The sequence below is a fragment of the Cynocephalus volans genome, chromosome X (genome assembly GCF_027409185.1).
Source record: "Cynocephalus volans isolate mCynVol1 chromosome X, mCynVol1.pri, whole genome shotgun sequence".
Taxonomy (NCBI): domain Eukaryota; kingdom Metazoa; phylum Chordata; class Mammalia; order Dermoptera; family Cynocephalidae; genus Cynocephalus; species Cynocephalus volans.
In genome coordinates this window covers 126,379,544-126,395,120 of record NC_084478.1, presented here as the reverse complement: position 1 = coordinate 126,395,120, position 15,577 = coordinate 126,379,544, and the positions used below count along the sequence as shown (strand labels likewise).

At 44.8% G+C, this 15,577-nt stretch overlaps 1 non-coding gene and 2 pseudogenes across 1 annotated transcript; all 3 read right to left on the bottom strand.

Moving 5' to 3' along the window:
- Positions 1 to 2,599: 2,599 nt before the first annotated feature.
- Positions 2,600 to 4,326, bottom strand: LOC134368346 (transcription factor E2-alpha-like; annotated as a pseudogene).
- Positions 4,327 to 7,181: 2,855 nt separating this feature from the next.
- LOC134368856 (U2 spliceosomal RNA) lies at positions 7,182 to 7,373 on the bottom strand. The gene has a single exon (XR_010022545.1). It is a non-coding gene; the product is annotated as a U2 spliceosomal RNA (small nuclear RNA).
- A 776-nt stretch (positions 7,374 to 8,149) lies between these two features.
- LOC134368345 (transcriptional repressor p66-alpha-like) lies at positions 8,150 to 10,096 on the bottom strand (annotated as a pseudogene).
- Between the last annotated feature and the right edge of the window lie 5,481 nt (positions 10,097 to 15,577).

Below are 15,577 nucleotides of genomic sequence, written 5' to 3'. Positions count from 1 at the left end.
ACCAGCCTGTATTTCTCTCTCCACTGTTAAGTCTTCTTATGCTTGTTTTACATATATTGTTCTGAGTGTTTAGTTGTACTTAGCAGGAGAAATGGGGGAAAACACATTTACTCCATCTTCCCAGAAGTGGAAGTTGAATCCCTATGGAGAATTTCACAACAGTGATAAGACTGAATAAAAGCCAGCCTTGACTTTGGTCACCACCATATCTCGGTATATCTACATAATTCAATTGACAAAATACTCTCCCCACAAATCACTTATCTTTAGTCTTTTAAAAAGTTGCTAGTTTTTTTAAGGTATTTTTGACATTGACATTCAATGAATTTCCCAAAGTGTCTAATTTGAAAATTTTACATATCTATACACCAGGAAAACCATCACCATGGTCAAGATAGTAAACATATCCATTACGCTTAAAAGGTTCCTCCTATCCCTTTGTAATTCCTCCCTCCAGCCCCTTCCTGTATCACCAGTCCCAAGCAACTATTGATCTGCCTGTGGTGGTAGATTAGCTTGAATATTGAAAAGGCTTATATGAATACTTGAGAGTGGGATGATTGCAGTGTATTGTAGGTATATGATTATCTTTTTAAGAAACTGTCAAATTGTTTTGAAAAGGTGTCATTTTATAATCTCACCAGGTATGTATGAAAGTTCCAGTATTTTGCATGCTTGCCAACCTTTAGATGGGATGATCCTTTCCAATATCAGCCATTCTAATAGTGTATAGAATTCTAATTGTGATTTCGATTTTAATTTTCCTAATAAATAGTGATGTTGAGTTTATCAATGTGACTATTTCCCAGCTTCTTCCTACATAATTCTTATTTTCTAAAGCTATTTTAAATGACACTGTGGTCTATTTTAGGTAGGTACAGCTTTTTGCATAGACTAACTTGTGGCCTGTCAAAAATAGTTTTAGTTCTCCTTTTCCAATCTGGAAGCCTAAATTTTTCTTGATGCACTGAACAGAATCCCAAGTACAATACTGAGCAATCCCCCTCCCCGTATCATGAATTTATTATTCTTGGATAATAGTTTCCTGCATGCAAACATCCACCACAACTTCTGGCATGTAAATATCTGCCTCACTGCTGCACACACACTATTAAAATCCAAGTCTCGGTACTACACCTATTGAGATAAGTAGATCCCCCAGATGTGAAACAAGACTGGGATACGCAGAAGAGCGAGTTTATTCACTGAGTCTGCCAGCCTGAAGGCAGTGATTTCAGACTGGAAAACAAAACTGGGGGGACCTCTGTGGACACTGGGGAAAGCCAGTGGGATGGAAAAGTTTCCTGGTGGCAGCCAGGAAGTGAGTAGTCATCAGGGTACCTCAGAGAAATTTTTAGGAAGGTAGTAGGATGATTCATATCTCCTCATAGACTTAAGCGTGGCCACATTACCGTGGGTGGATTGTAGGTAGGACATACAAAATCCAGGTAATGGTGAAGGGTGGGAGAGAACAGAATGAGCCACTGAATCAGGTGGCCCTGGGGAAGGGCTTGGAGAAGACACCCTCTCCTTGCCATGTGATTCCCCAGAAATGAACCATGAGGAGTGTGGCAGGTCTGTTCGGAAGGCACTGTCGGTTTGCTGAGAAAACACCCCATTTTCCAACCAGGGCACCTGGCTTCCCCCCACTCCCGGAGGAGTCAGGATGGGCCACTGTGATGTCTGAACCACCCCTGCCAGGACAGGGCTAGACAGGCTGGGGGACTGGTTTGCTGACCAAATGAAGCGGATGCTGTGGCTGCTCATTGTCCTGTGCAGGGCGTATATAGGGAGGCCAGGGGCCCTGGGACGGACCACTGGGCAGTACTGACATGGCAAAGGAGACCAGGAAAGCACAGCTCACCGGAAACAGCAAAGCGGGGAAGAAGAGGAAGAACCCCTCTCCACCCAAGTCCAGAGGAAAGGGCAAGGTGAGATGACCACCCAAGCTCCTTCTCGTCTTCCCCTTGACTCCTTTCTCCCAAGTTTCCTACCCTGTCCTCACCTGCTACAACCCCCTCAGCCCACACGCATTCTCAGGAAGCCCTTGTTCCCATCCCTTCTCCACCGTCTTCCCCAAACCATTGCCCTTCTGTGATCTCCCTGTTGTCCTTACAGGGGCCCAAGACAGCCGTGAAACTTAAAAGACCCCTTCAAGGGAGTGTAAGGACAGAAGGCACTGCAATAATTATCGCCCCCTGAATTAAACCCCAAGAAGGTAAAGGGCCAACACTATTCAGCCACTATCAACAGCTGAATGAGGAACTGCAGTAAAAAGAGCCATAGCAGGTCCAAAAGGATAACCAGATTTGTCGTTGCACCTCGGGTGAAGAGGAGATCCCACGTACCAGTGATGATCTGGGCACCCGCCAAATTAAGAGTGAGACCGGAAACCTCGAAGTTATCTGCCCTGGATTGTGGCAATTGAACCTATGAGGACTTGCCTGAAATTTGGTCCCCCTTGCAGCTACAGCCCAGCCTCATAATCGGGCCCCAGTACCTTCCATGCGTCAGCAGGCAGCTCAGCGCCCTCCTGTGTCTGCATCTCTGCTTAGTGACCAGGCTGCACATTCAACTCTATCTGGCTCCACCGCCTATGCTAGTCCTGTCTCCCTACCTTGTGCTCAGGTTCAGATAGAACCTCACGTTTGACTGGTTTTGTAAGCAAACCTTGGAGTACCAGAACATTCCTGCCCTGCTGTCTCACCACGCCTGACATTTTCTCCTCTCCTCACTGCTTCAAGCAGGCCACTTTGGGGTTCTAATTCCACTCTGGCACTTGCTGCTCCAGGTTGAGGATGAACGACAAGGCCTGATGCAGGAGGAGCAGGTTGGTCTGGGGCTTCTCACCGTTGAGGTGCAGCTGGCACATGCGCCCCAGCTCCTTAAAAGCTTCTTTGGTGTCTCTGATCCCCAGCGGCTCATGGGGGTTACTGGTCAACCGGCCGTTCCTTCTCCCACTCGGCCTTCTGCTCTGGGGTCAGAAGGTCGTCCTCATCTGGGCTCCTCCGTGTCCGGGGGCCTTCGACTCCTTCTCTTCCTCCGAGCTGTCAGCCACCGACGTGTTCTCCTCGTCCTCCGTCTCCTCCCGCTTGATTGCGCTGGCACCCGCCGCGGCACCCCTCGCCCAGTCCGTTGTAGGAGGCGGGAGCGCTCAGGGAGGGCGCTGGGCTAGCTGGGGAGGCTGCGATGGCAGGCGGCCGACAGTGCCTGCGAGGCCCTGCTCAGAATGGGCGCCTCCCACCAGGCCAGCGTGCCGCCCGCCCTGCAGCAGGGGGCCTGCAGAGCCCGTGGCCAGCGTCCTGTGGCCACACAGCAGGCCGTGCACTTTGCACGCCCTGCCATGGACCACGTGGATGCTTTCATCCCGGTGCTCCAACATCTTGTTCAGGCTGTGAGGACCCCATCGCAGCTGGGCTTTAAGGCACAGGGAGCTCCTGCTTGAGGCCACTGCAATGTTCCTGCCAGCACTGTGGGGAGCCCACGGGGGTCAAGGGGCTAGAGGAGAAGTTACTGCTTGAATGATCCGGGGAGTAGGTGGAGGCCAGAGCCTTCCCAAGGGAGTCGTGCAGCTGCAGGCTGTGGTCCCGCAGGAGCCCACGAGGCTGTTGGTCCGCTGATGGCCCGTGGTTGGAGATGCTGCTGTAGGCGGCCCTGAGGGCCAAGGAGAAGGTGGACACAACCCGAAGCCCGCCGTTCACCTCTGCTCCCTGCAGCTGGTAGCCCACGCGCTGGTGCTGGTGCAAGCGACCAAACACACTGCCACAGCTCACTGAGCTACGGGCCTGGCGGGAGGGGCAGGGGAGACCAGCTTTTGCCCAGCATGGCCTGAAGCCCGCCCGGCCTGGCGGACTCTAGGCTGCTGTCGGCGGCTCTCCACTGAGGGTTGCCGGGGTAGGTACTGGGAGTTACCCTTGATGCCCAAAGGGGACAGTGGCCTGGGGCTGCTGAGTGCCAGCTTGCCCGGCAGGAAGCCAGCCTGAGTCAATTCGCCAACACCCGCGTCTCTCCTGAAAGTGGCATAGGCATTCTGCTCACTGCCCTCGCCTCCAAGTTCAGGTCCCAGGAATGTCGTGGGACTCACCCAAGTGGGCCCTTCACTATAGGTGGGGCTAGGGTCAAAGGGGGAACTGTTCTGGTTGCTGGTGCCCGAGGAACCTGAGCTGGGTGTGTCCTAGAGACCCGAACCTCCAAACCGCTCACCTTCAAGGAGGTGGGCAGGCCCTTCCCACTGGCCACAGGCAGCAGAAACATCACGCTAACGTCCACGAGGTCGCTGACTTCCTTGTCTGTGCCCGCAGGTGCCATCCTCTGTGGCTGACTCATTCTCCAGCAGTGCAGTGATGGTGGGCACAGAGGCCTAGAGACAGCCCCGCACAGCACTGCCTGGCACACAGTGAAAGGGGGTGGGGTGTCGGGGCGGCGGTAGCATGAAACTGGGGGCCCTTCCCCGACAAACAGGCATCACTACCCGGCCCCACACGGTCACATGTTGGCGGCCGTGCGTGGCCCTGGCCCCCTCCTCCATGTCACCTGGGCCGCTGGGGCAGGGTCGTGCATGGTCCCTGCGGTGCACGGATCCTGATTATAAATTTAGTTCCGTTTTAAAATAATTTAAGATCTTAATTTATATTTTAAAAATTACTCTGTGCTGTAGTTAACTGAAGTAAATGGAGAAGAGATTCCCTGTCTAAAAGGCAAGTTTAGATTTTTTTTTTCTGGGTTTGATCTCCACTGCAGATAAGTGACTGAGATATTTAAATGGAAATGGGCAGCAATTAGTAATTGGGAATAGATTTCAGTCAGAAGTAAAACGGAAACATTGCTGTAATTAAAAATTTTTATGTCCTGCTTTATTAATTTTTGTCTAACCTAACGTCATCATGACATTCTTATGTCTTGTTTTTTAACAGGTCCTTTGGTTTTGTGTGTGTAAGCTCTTATATTTTATTTTTTCTAGCTTTATTGAGGTGTAATTGACAAATAAAATGGTCTATATTGAAGGTACGGAACGTGGTGATTTGATATACATATGCACTATGAAATGATTACCACAATGAAGTTAGCACATCCATCACCACACACAGTTATTTTTGTGTGTGTGCTGAGAACACGTAAGATATACTCTTAGGAAATTTCAAGTATACAAAACTGTATTAACTATTGTTACCATACTGTTCATTAGATCCCCAAAACTTACGCGTCTTGTCACTGAAAGGTTGTAGCCTTTAACCAACATCTCCCCATTTCCCCCACACCTGAGCCCCTGGCAACTACCATTCTGCACTTGGATTCTATGCGTTTGACTTTTCCTATCTGGCCTTTATTATTTTGAGGTACATTTCTTCTATACTTATTTTGTTGAAAGTTTTTATTGTGAAAGGCCGTTCACACGATTTCAAATGATTTTGATGATGTTCAAATGATTTTCCTGCATCCACTGAGATGGTCATAGGATTGTAGTCCTACACTCTGTTGATGTGGTATATGCCTCTTACTGATTTGCATATGTCGAACCACTCCTGCATCCCAGGGATAAGTCCTACTTCACCATGGTGTGTGAACATTTCACTGTGCAGTTCCATTTGGCTTGCTGATATTTGTGGATTTTTCTGTCTATTTTCATCACAGCGATTGGACTGTAATTTTCTTTTCGTGTAGTGTCCTTGTCTGGATTTGATGTCAGAGTGATTCTGGCCTCATAGAATAAGCTAGAAAGTGTTTTCTCCTCTTCCATTTTTTGGAAGAGTTTGAGGAAAACTGGCATTAATTCTTTAAATGTTTCATAGAATTCAGTAGTGAAGCCATCAGGTCTTGGGCTTTTCTTTGTTGGAAATTTCTTAATGAATGATTTAATCTCCTTTCTCATTGATCTGTTACCTTTTTAAATTTCTTCATGACCTAGTCTGGGTAGGTTGCATGTTCCTAGGAATTTATCCATTATATTCTAGGTTATGCACTGTGTTGGCATACACTTATTCAGAATAATCGCATAGTACTTTGTATTTCTGTTGTAGCAGTTGTAATGTCTTCTTTTTCATTTATAATTTTGGTTGAGTCCTCTCTCTTTGTTGTTGGTTAGCTAAAAATTTGTCAATTGTTTGTATTTTCAAAAGTCCGATTTTTAGTTTTGTCGAGTTTTTAGATTGTTTTTTTTTTTCTCTATATTTTTACTCTAATCTTTATTATTTCCTTCTTCCTGCTAAATTTGGGCTTAGTTTTTTCTTTTTGTAGTTCCTTCAGGTGCAAAGTTAGGTCTTTATTTAAGATCCTCCTTTTAATTTTTTTAATGTAGGACTTTATCGGTGTAAACTTTCATCTTTGAACTACTTTTGCGGAACTCCGTAAGCTTTGGTATGTTGAATTTCCGTTTTAATCTGCTGTAAGACTTTTTTTTTTTTTTTTTACTTTTTATTTATTTTTTCAAGTGGGTTAAGTGAGCCTTTATTAGAATGTTGTAGCAGTTGTGTTTGAAGAAGGCAGGCCTACAAATTAAGGATTTTAAATTAAAGTCCCTAACTTCATCAACAGAAAAACAGGACTGGAGCTGCACTGGGGGACAGAGGGACCCAGTTCTCACATGGACGTACACCTGTGCATGGACACCCGACGCCCTCACTATGCATGGAGCTGGACCAGTTGGCGGTAGACACAGAATGACTTCTGCCTTTCATCGTGGAACTGGTTTTTATTTATTTATTTATTATTTTTTATGAAGGCTATGGGAAGCAGAAAGAAGCAGCAAGTACACGTGCTCCCCACCCAGGTAGTAGAGGATGAGGCATGTGGCAGAGAAGAGACAGCCCCTGAGAAAGCGGAAGGGAAAGCCACGTCCTTGGGAAAGAGCCAGGTATGCGCAAGAATATTAAGAGAACATTTGTAGAAGACGCAGACAGGGGACAGACGGGGACAGACAGGGCCTCCGAAGTGAAAGAAAAGATGGGAAAAAGGGCTGTGGAGAGCCTGACGACGGCGATGGCAGCCGGTCAAAGGGACCCCGGTTCTAGGCGGGCACGCAGCGCTCGGCGGGACCCCGCCAGCCTCCCTCTCACGGTGCACAGAAGAGGATCAGGCCACACGCGAAGCAGCTTCCCGCGAGTCTAGCCCTCGCCAGGCGGAGGGACTGCAACCCCCCTCTCCCCACCGTCTCTGATCTTGCGTGACCAGTGCTCATGTCCCCAAGGGGGTGCACCTGTGCCTGGAGACACTGCCATACCAGGCCGATGCGTGGACTGGACGGAGCAAGCTCCCGTTCCATGTCCCTGCTCCCAAAATCCATTTAATATACTGTCCTCCGATACAGGACGTATCAGATATTAAACTGATGAGAATAGATACTACACATGATCTTGGCCAAAAGGCCGAGAAGCGATGTGGAACTGCTTTTTAGAGAGTGGGAGGGGAAAGAAAGAAAAAAAAAAAACAACCCCAAACTAAAAGAGGACCTGATCCTTTACAAAACATTTCTGTAGACACTAAAGGGGGTGGGGTAGGGGGAGGAAGTGTGAAAGCGAGCCCTGCCAGCAACCTCAGCTTTAAGGAAAGGCTCTAGCTAGCTAGACCCAAACAGAAATCCTCAGTCTGGGGGAGCAGCTCACCGCACACCTGGACGGCGCCTCCCAGCCCAGACGCAACTGTGCGAGGTCACCAGAGAGCAACGCAGGCCAGGGTGGCCTAAGACTGTGTCCATCAAAATGAATAGGAAAAGAAAAGGAAAAAAAAAAAAATACAGTAAACCACCACCAGTAGCCGCACAAGAAAAAACCACACAGCAACCCTCCCCTCCGACTTCCTGGCCAGGCTTCAGGGCGTCGCTGCGGATTCTCTCCTCCCTCCGTTGTGGGCAGCGCGCAGCTTCTGGGATCCCTACTCTCTGGCCGGGTCTGGATTTCAGTTTGTTCTTCAGTTGAGCCTGGGGGGGTTGGGGGGTCTCAGGAAGGCGCAGCAAGGGAGGCTTTCTGGCAGGAGCGAGGCTGCGCTGGCGCTTCCTGCCTCTGCCACTCGTAAGGTTCATGTAGCCGCGGCCGCCCACTCTCCAGCGCACGGGGGCTGCCGGGACTACGTGTGCACAACAGAGACCCCGGGTCTGCTCGGTTTACTTTTAACTCCATCATCATGAGGTGCTTAAAGAAACCAAAAATCTTTCAACCTAGAGTTTGCCATGAAGAGACGCAGCCACAGATTGGTGGCCGAAGACAGGGAAAAACAAAAACAAAAGGAAACGCCCTGCTGGAGTCAGAAGCCCCGGGGAACCAGCCTTGCTCAGACCTGTCACGGTGTCCACGGTGAGCCTCCCTTGCGCCCTCCTGGGGGCAAAAGAAGGCGGCCTGGGGCAGAACCAGCCCCGGAGGTCCACTTGACTGCTGGTGTTAGGCAAAGTAACGGGAAAGAGATCGAGGAAGAAAGCCCCGTGGAAAGGTCCCCCAGTTGTAATCCTCGTCTGCCTGTGAAGCAGCATCTCCCAGCCGCGAAGAGACTTTGCAGCCAAGAATCGAGGTGTCGCTTGTGCAGAACGGCCGTCACTCACTCTGTAGGGTGAGCACAGTAGAGGGCGGCACAGTGTGTCCTTCTAGACCAGGGCCAGGTAACAGTGAGGAGGGAGCCTGTCCTCCACCGGTCCTGGCTGGCACTATCCCACGTGGCTGACTGGAGGGTGGAGCGTGGCAGGATCACGTCAAGGACGTACTCTCGCTGGCGGTCCACGGCCGAGGACGTCTTGGGTACTGCCAAACTCTGGGGACAAACGCAAGGGTACTGGGTATTCAGGGACGTCTTCTTCCAGGTGGAGGCGGTGCCGCCCCTTCCGGCGCTCAAGGCTCTCTTGGAATGTCTGCCAGTCCTCCTGACCAGGGCCGTGCCCAAGGCTGTGTTTTGCAGTTTGGGGGCTGGCTAAACCTGTACAGGACACCATGGGTCATCGTGCCTGAGCTCCAGGACAGCTGGCTGGAGGCCAGTAGCACAGCTCTGTTACTCCAGTCGCGAGCCTCTCCTGAGCCGAGCACCAACTTACAGTGGGGTTTTATGAGCTGCTTCAGTGTGGGTGCAGCGCGGTGGCAGGCGCGGCGTCCTGCTGCAGGAGGCGCTGCTTGATCGCACGCTCCCGCTGTAGCGCCTTCACAAAGGTGGCCTTGAGCCAGCTAGTGCCCTCCACCTTGAGCGCCTGTTCTCGCCCATGATGGCCTCGCCCTTGCGGCTTGCGAAGGCCATCTTGCAGTGCACGCACATGGAAGGTTCCTGGGACAGCACAAGGGCGGCCAACATCCGGCTTGCTTGCGTCTCCAGTAGGTTCTGCACCACTTCCTCCAGGCCAACTAGGTAGACGAACTTCTTGGCAGCACTGGGCAGGAAATTTATCTCCGGGGTGAGGGTTTTGGGAGGGGGAATCTCAAGCAGCATCTTCTCTAGCTGTTTGCACAACACGAGCTCGGCAGCCACCTCTTGGCTGCCTGGAGACTCAGTGGAGGTGATCATGGAGGCCACGCTGGTGGAGGTGGAGTTGGTCTGAGCAGAGTTGGTCGTGAACCCTTTAATGACGCTGAGGAGGGCTACAGGATGTTGATGAGCAGAATGGTGTTGGGGACGTTGGCGACACGGATAAGTCCTTGCTGTATCTCTCTCTATCCCTGAATTTGAACTCTTGGCACCGACACCCTGGGGTCCAGGAGGAGGGGCAGTGCCCCATGCTAGAATGTTGTCTGATGTTGTGGATTTGCTGTGATCCCCTGACGAGTGGGGCCATGACCACCTGTGAGGTCACCTGCAGCACCAGCACTGAGGATGCCTGCTGCCCTTCCCGGACCAGCAGAAGTGGGATCATGCTGCCCGGCATTTAAGTTGAAGAGGTCAGAAGTGACGGCTTGCTAGCAGGAATGTTTTGGGTGCCCTGCACAAGCAGAGGACGGGTGGTCATGGTGCTCCCAGTGGAGCCTGTGGGCTTCTGGGCAGTGGCTGCCTTCTGCATTTGACACTGTGGCAAGTTTTTCAACAAGATGAGTTTTGCTTCCTCTGATCTTAATTCTTCTATCAGTTGCTTGATCATCCTTTCTCATTCTTCAGGACTACTTTTGATGAGGGCCTCATTGCTGGTTTCCATCAAGGCCAGTGCCACTAGCCACATAATGCAACCTTCGGCCGCACAACTGGAGACCAGCATTGGTGTTACAACCTGAGACATGCACAGCAGGTCGATGAGCCTGGCCTGAGGCCCCCAAAACACTAGAGGGCTCTGAAAGGCAAAGTCGCCTGTCCACACTAACTCATCAGCGCCCTTGCTGTAAGACTTAAATATAACTTATTATATATATTTAAGGTCTACAACATGATGCTTTGATATGCCTAGAAATAGTGAAAAGATTACTACAGTAAAGCAAATGAACATATCTCACATCCCCATTTTGTGCGTGTGTGTGTGTGTGTGTGTGAGTGTGTGTGTGTGTGTGGCTAGAGCACCTAAAATCTACTCTTTTAGCAAAATTACCAAGTACAGTAGAATATTAAGTATAGCTCTCATGTTGGACATTAGATCTCTAGACTTCTCATCCTACATATCTGCTACTTTGTATCAGCTTTGTTGTCAGGTTAAAATGGACTGTTATTACTATAATATGTTTCACACAAGACACTTGGTAATCACAAATAAAATATTTGTAGAAGTGACATAAAAGAAAAAAAATACAACTCCACCCTCCACACACAAAGAGGACAGGAAGAGAGAAACAGAGGAGCAAGAGAACTATAAGAGAAACAGAAAACAGATAACAAAATGGCAATAGTAAATCCTAGCCTATCAGTAAATACTTTAAATGTAAATGGACTAAAGTTTCCAATATAAAGATACAGAGTGGCTGAACGAATAAAAAACAAAAGTCAAAGATTCATCTGTGTGTTGTTCTCAAGAACTCCCTTTAGATTCACATACATACAGAGGCTAAAAGTGAAGTGAAGGAAAAAAATATTTCATGCAAATAGCGATCAGAAGAGAGCAGGAGTGGCTATACTAGTATTAGACAGAATAGACTTTAAGTCAAACACTTTTTCTAGATAAAAAAGAAGATTATTATGTAATGATAGAAAGGGTCAATTCAACAGGAATACATCAAAATTGTAAATACATATGCACTCAACATCAGAGAATCTAAGTATGTAAAAAAATTGAAAAATCTGAAAGGAGAAATTAAACAATACAATAATAGTAGGACTCTTCAATACCACATTTACAATCATGGATAAAATGTCCAGTCAGAAAAATTAATAAAGAAACAGCAAACTTGAACAACACTATAGAACAAATGTACCTAACAGACATGTATAGAACTTTTCACCCCAAAGCGGCATAGTAAATTAATTCTTCTTAAGCACACTTGAACATTCCCCAGGATATATCACATATTAGAACAAGAAAACAAGCCTTAACAAACTTTAGAATTCAATTTATAGCACATATCTTTTATGACTATAATGGAATGAAACTACACATCAATAACAGCAAGAAAATGGGAACATTTATAAATATGTGGAAACTAAAAAACACACTCTTGAACAACAACTGTGTCAAACATAAAATCAAAGGAAGTTTAAAAATATCTTGGAAACATAAGAAAATGAATACATAATTTACTAAAACTTACAGTATGCAAAAAAGCAGTCCTAAGAGGAAAGCTTTTAGCAATAAAAGCCTACGTTAAAACAGAAGAAAAATCTCACATAAACTAACTCTATACCTCAAAGAACTACAGAAAGAACAAACTAAACCCAAAGTTAGCAAAAGGAAGAAAGTCGTAAAGATCAGAATAGAAATGAATCAAATAGAAAACAGAAAAACTATATAAAAATAAATCAACTGAAGTAAGAAGTTTTTTTTAAATAGCCAAAATCAAGAAAAGCTTAGCTAGACTAACCAAGGAAAAGAACCCTCAAAGTCAGAAATGAAAGAGAAAACTTTTCAATGGATGTCTCAGAAATAAAAAGGTTCACAAGGGACTATTATTAGCAATTATGGAACAAATAATTGGATAACTTAGAAGAAATGACCAAATTCCTGGGAACATAAAACTAACCAAGACTGAATCAAGAAGAAATACAAAGCGTGAACAAACCAATAACAAAGAAAAAGATTGAAACAGTAGCCAAAAGCTTCCCAGCAAAGAAAAGGCCAGGGCCAGATGGCTTGATGGCTGAATTCTATGACACATTTAAAGAAAAATTAATACTAATCCTTTTTAAACTACTAAAAAATAGAGGTAGAAGGAATATTTGCAAACTCATTTTAGATGGCTAGCATTATCCTCATACCAAAGCTAGAGAAAGACACCACAGGCAAAAAAACTACAGGTCACTCTCTCTGATGAACATAGATGCAATGAACATGACGCAATGGGATTTATCCCTGGTATGCAATGCTCTTTTAACATACCAAATTCAATCAATGTGATACACCACATTAACAGAATGAAAGATAAAAACCACATGATTATCTCAATTAATGCAGAAAATATATTTGAGTAAGTTCAACTTCCATTCATGATAACAACGCTCAACAAAATAGTTATAGAAGGAAATTTCTTCCACATAAAGGTCATTTATGAAAAGCCCACAGCTAATATCATAATCAATGGGGAAAAACTGTGAGCTTTTCCTCTAAGACTTGGTACAAGGCAAGGATTCCCATTCTCACCACTTCTATTCAACATAGTACCAGAAGTACTAGCAAGAGCAATCTGACAACAACAAAAAGGCATCCAAATTGGACAAGAAAAAGTTAAATGGTCCATTTCCAGATGACATGATTTCATAAGTACAAAACCCGAAATAGTCCATGAAAAAAATGTTAGAACTAACAAATTCAGTTATGTTGCAGGATACAAAATCAACATACAATCTTTAAGTCCCTGCTGATATTGACAATAAATTTCCACTGACTATATTTACAATATTCAAATTTGTGTAATAGTAAAATTGTTGGCTGTTTGCTTTAGGTTTACTATTTCTATTACCTACCTGAGCTTGCTCCAGAGGGGATTGGAACATGCTATTGTAACATATGCCATAAGGATTAATTTGAGCTAAAGGCATTTAAGACTCAACAGATGCAGGAAGAGTTCTGTCCTCTTTTAGGCTTTTTCTGCCTCAAAGGCAAGACATGAGTTGCCCTTTAAGGAAGGTGCCCCCTTTATACCAGAGAAAGAAGAGATACTATTCTCACTGAAGACCGAGAGCCAACACCAAGGTGAGTAAGCATAAACAGATGTCAATAAAGTAGCCCATATCTTTCATTACTTCACCCATGTATTTCCATCCATCCTAGTCACATGAAGCCTATTAAAAAACAACTTGACAAACACTTTAAAGATTTAATTGGCATTTCTAGAATCATTTCAAAGTTAACTTACTTACACAGTTAACATACCCAGGACTTCCTTATGGTGGCTCAGGTGTTGTTCCTGTGAATCTTCTGATTTTGGGGGGAACTGGCCCACTGCTAATTTGGTTTCATGGCATTTAGCTAAAGTATCTCCATTCTTGTTTACTGAGTCCAAATAATGGACTCCCATAAACTTTGCTTAATTAAATCCAAACCCTTTTTCCTTCGTTAAAAAGGTAAATAAGCCCCTCAATCTACCCTTGAATTCTAACAAGATATTGGTGTGAACCGCAGTGCATGTAAATAATGAAAGATATATCCTTAGAAAAATAAAGAATCAATATACAAAAATTAGTTGCATTTCTCTGTACTAACAATGATCTATATGAAAGGAGAACAACCCCATTTATGATAGCATCGAAGCATAAAATACTTAGGAATAAATTTAACCAAAGTGGCAGAAGATCTGTACACTAAAAACTATAAAACAATGATGAAAGAAATTGAAGAAGACACAAAGAAATTTTCGTGGATTGGAGAATAAATATTATTCAAATATCCATAGTATTTAAAGGTAATCTCTATCCAAATGCAAACTCTATCAAAAGTCCAGTGGCATTTTTTGCAGAAATAGAAAAAACTCTCAAGTGTGTATGAAATCACAAAAGATCTCAAATAGCCTTCCTAATCTTGAGAAGGAATAAAAAAGTTAGAGCATCACACTTCATGATTTCAAAGTATATTACAAAGTTATAATAATCAAAACAGTATGGTAGTGGCATCCAATTAGACACACAGACCGATGGAACAGGATAGAGAACTCAGAAATAAACCCAAGCATGATATGGTGAACTAATTTTTGAGAAGGTTGCCAAGAACATACAATGGGAAAGGATAGTCTCTTCAATAAACGGTTCTGGGAAAATTGGATATGCACATGGAAGGGAATGAAATTGAACCGTTATCTTACACCATTCACAAAAATTAAGTTAAAATGGATTAAAGACTTAAATGTAACACCAGAAACCATGAAACTTTTTGAAGAAAACACAGGGACAAATCTCCATGACAATGGCCTTAGCAATGGTTTTTTGGCTATGACACCAAAAGCTCAAGTTACAGAAGCAAAAATAGACAAATGGGATTATATCAAACTAAAATCTTCTGTACAGCAGAGGAAACACTCAACAACATGAATAGGCAGCCTAAAGTTTGGGAGAAATTATTTGTGAATCATATATCTGATTAGGGGTTAATATGCAAAATATATATAGAACTCATATAACTTGTTAGCAACACCAAAACAAAGAAACAAAACAACCCTGTTTTTAAAATGTTCAATGCATCTGAATAGACATATTTCTAAAGAAGGCATACAGATGGCCAGTAGGTATATGATAAAATGCTCAACATCACTAATTATCATGGAAATTCAAATCAAAACCAAAATGAGATCACCTCATACCTGTTAAAATGGCTATTATCCAAATGACAAGAGATAAGCATAAGGGTGTGGAGTAAAGGGAACCCTTGCACGCTTTTGGTAGGAATGTAAATTAGTACAGCCATTGTAGGCAACATTATGAAGGTTCCTCAAAACATTTAAAATAGAACTGCCATATGATCCAGAAATTCCTTCTCTGGGTGTTTACCCAAGGGAAATGAATTCAGTGGCTTGAAGAGGTATCTGTACTCCCATGTTCACTGCAGTATTATTCACAATAGCCAAGGTATGTAAACAACATAAATGTCCATAGATGGGTATGTAGTAAAGAAAGTGTGACATGCACACACGGGGATATTATCTAGCTTTAACGGAGAAGATAATCTTTCCATTTGCAACAACATGGATGAACATTAGGTTAAGTGACATAAGCCATACACAGAAAGACAAATACTGCGAAATCGCACTTATGTGTGGAATCTAAAAAATTCATATACATGGAAGCAGAGAATAAAATAGTGGTTACCAGGGGCAGGAATGTGGGGACAATGAGGAGATGTTGGCCAAAGTGTGCAATGTCATAGTTATGTAGGATGAGTAAGTCTGGAGAATTAATGTAGGATATAATAACTATAGCTAGTAATACTGTATTGTGTACTGGAAATTTGCTACGAGTATAGTTTTCAGGTGTTCTCAATACACACATGCACACACATGCACGCACACACGGTAACTATGCAAGGAGGACGATATGTTAATTTGTTTGACTCTAG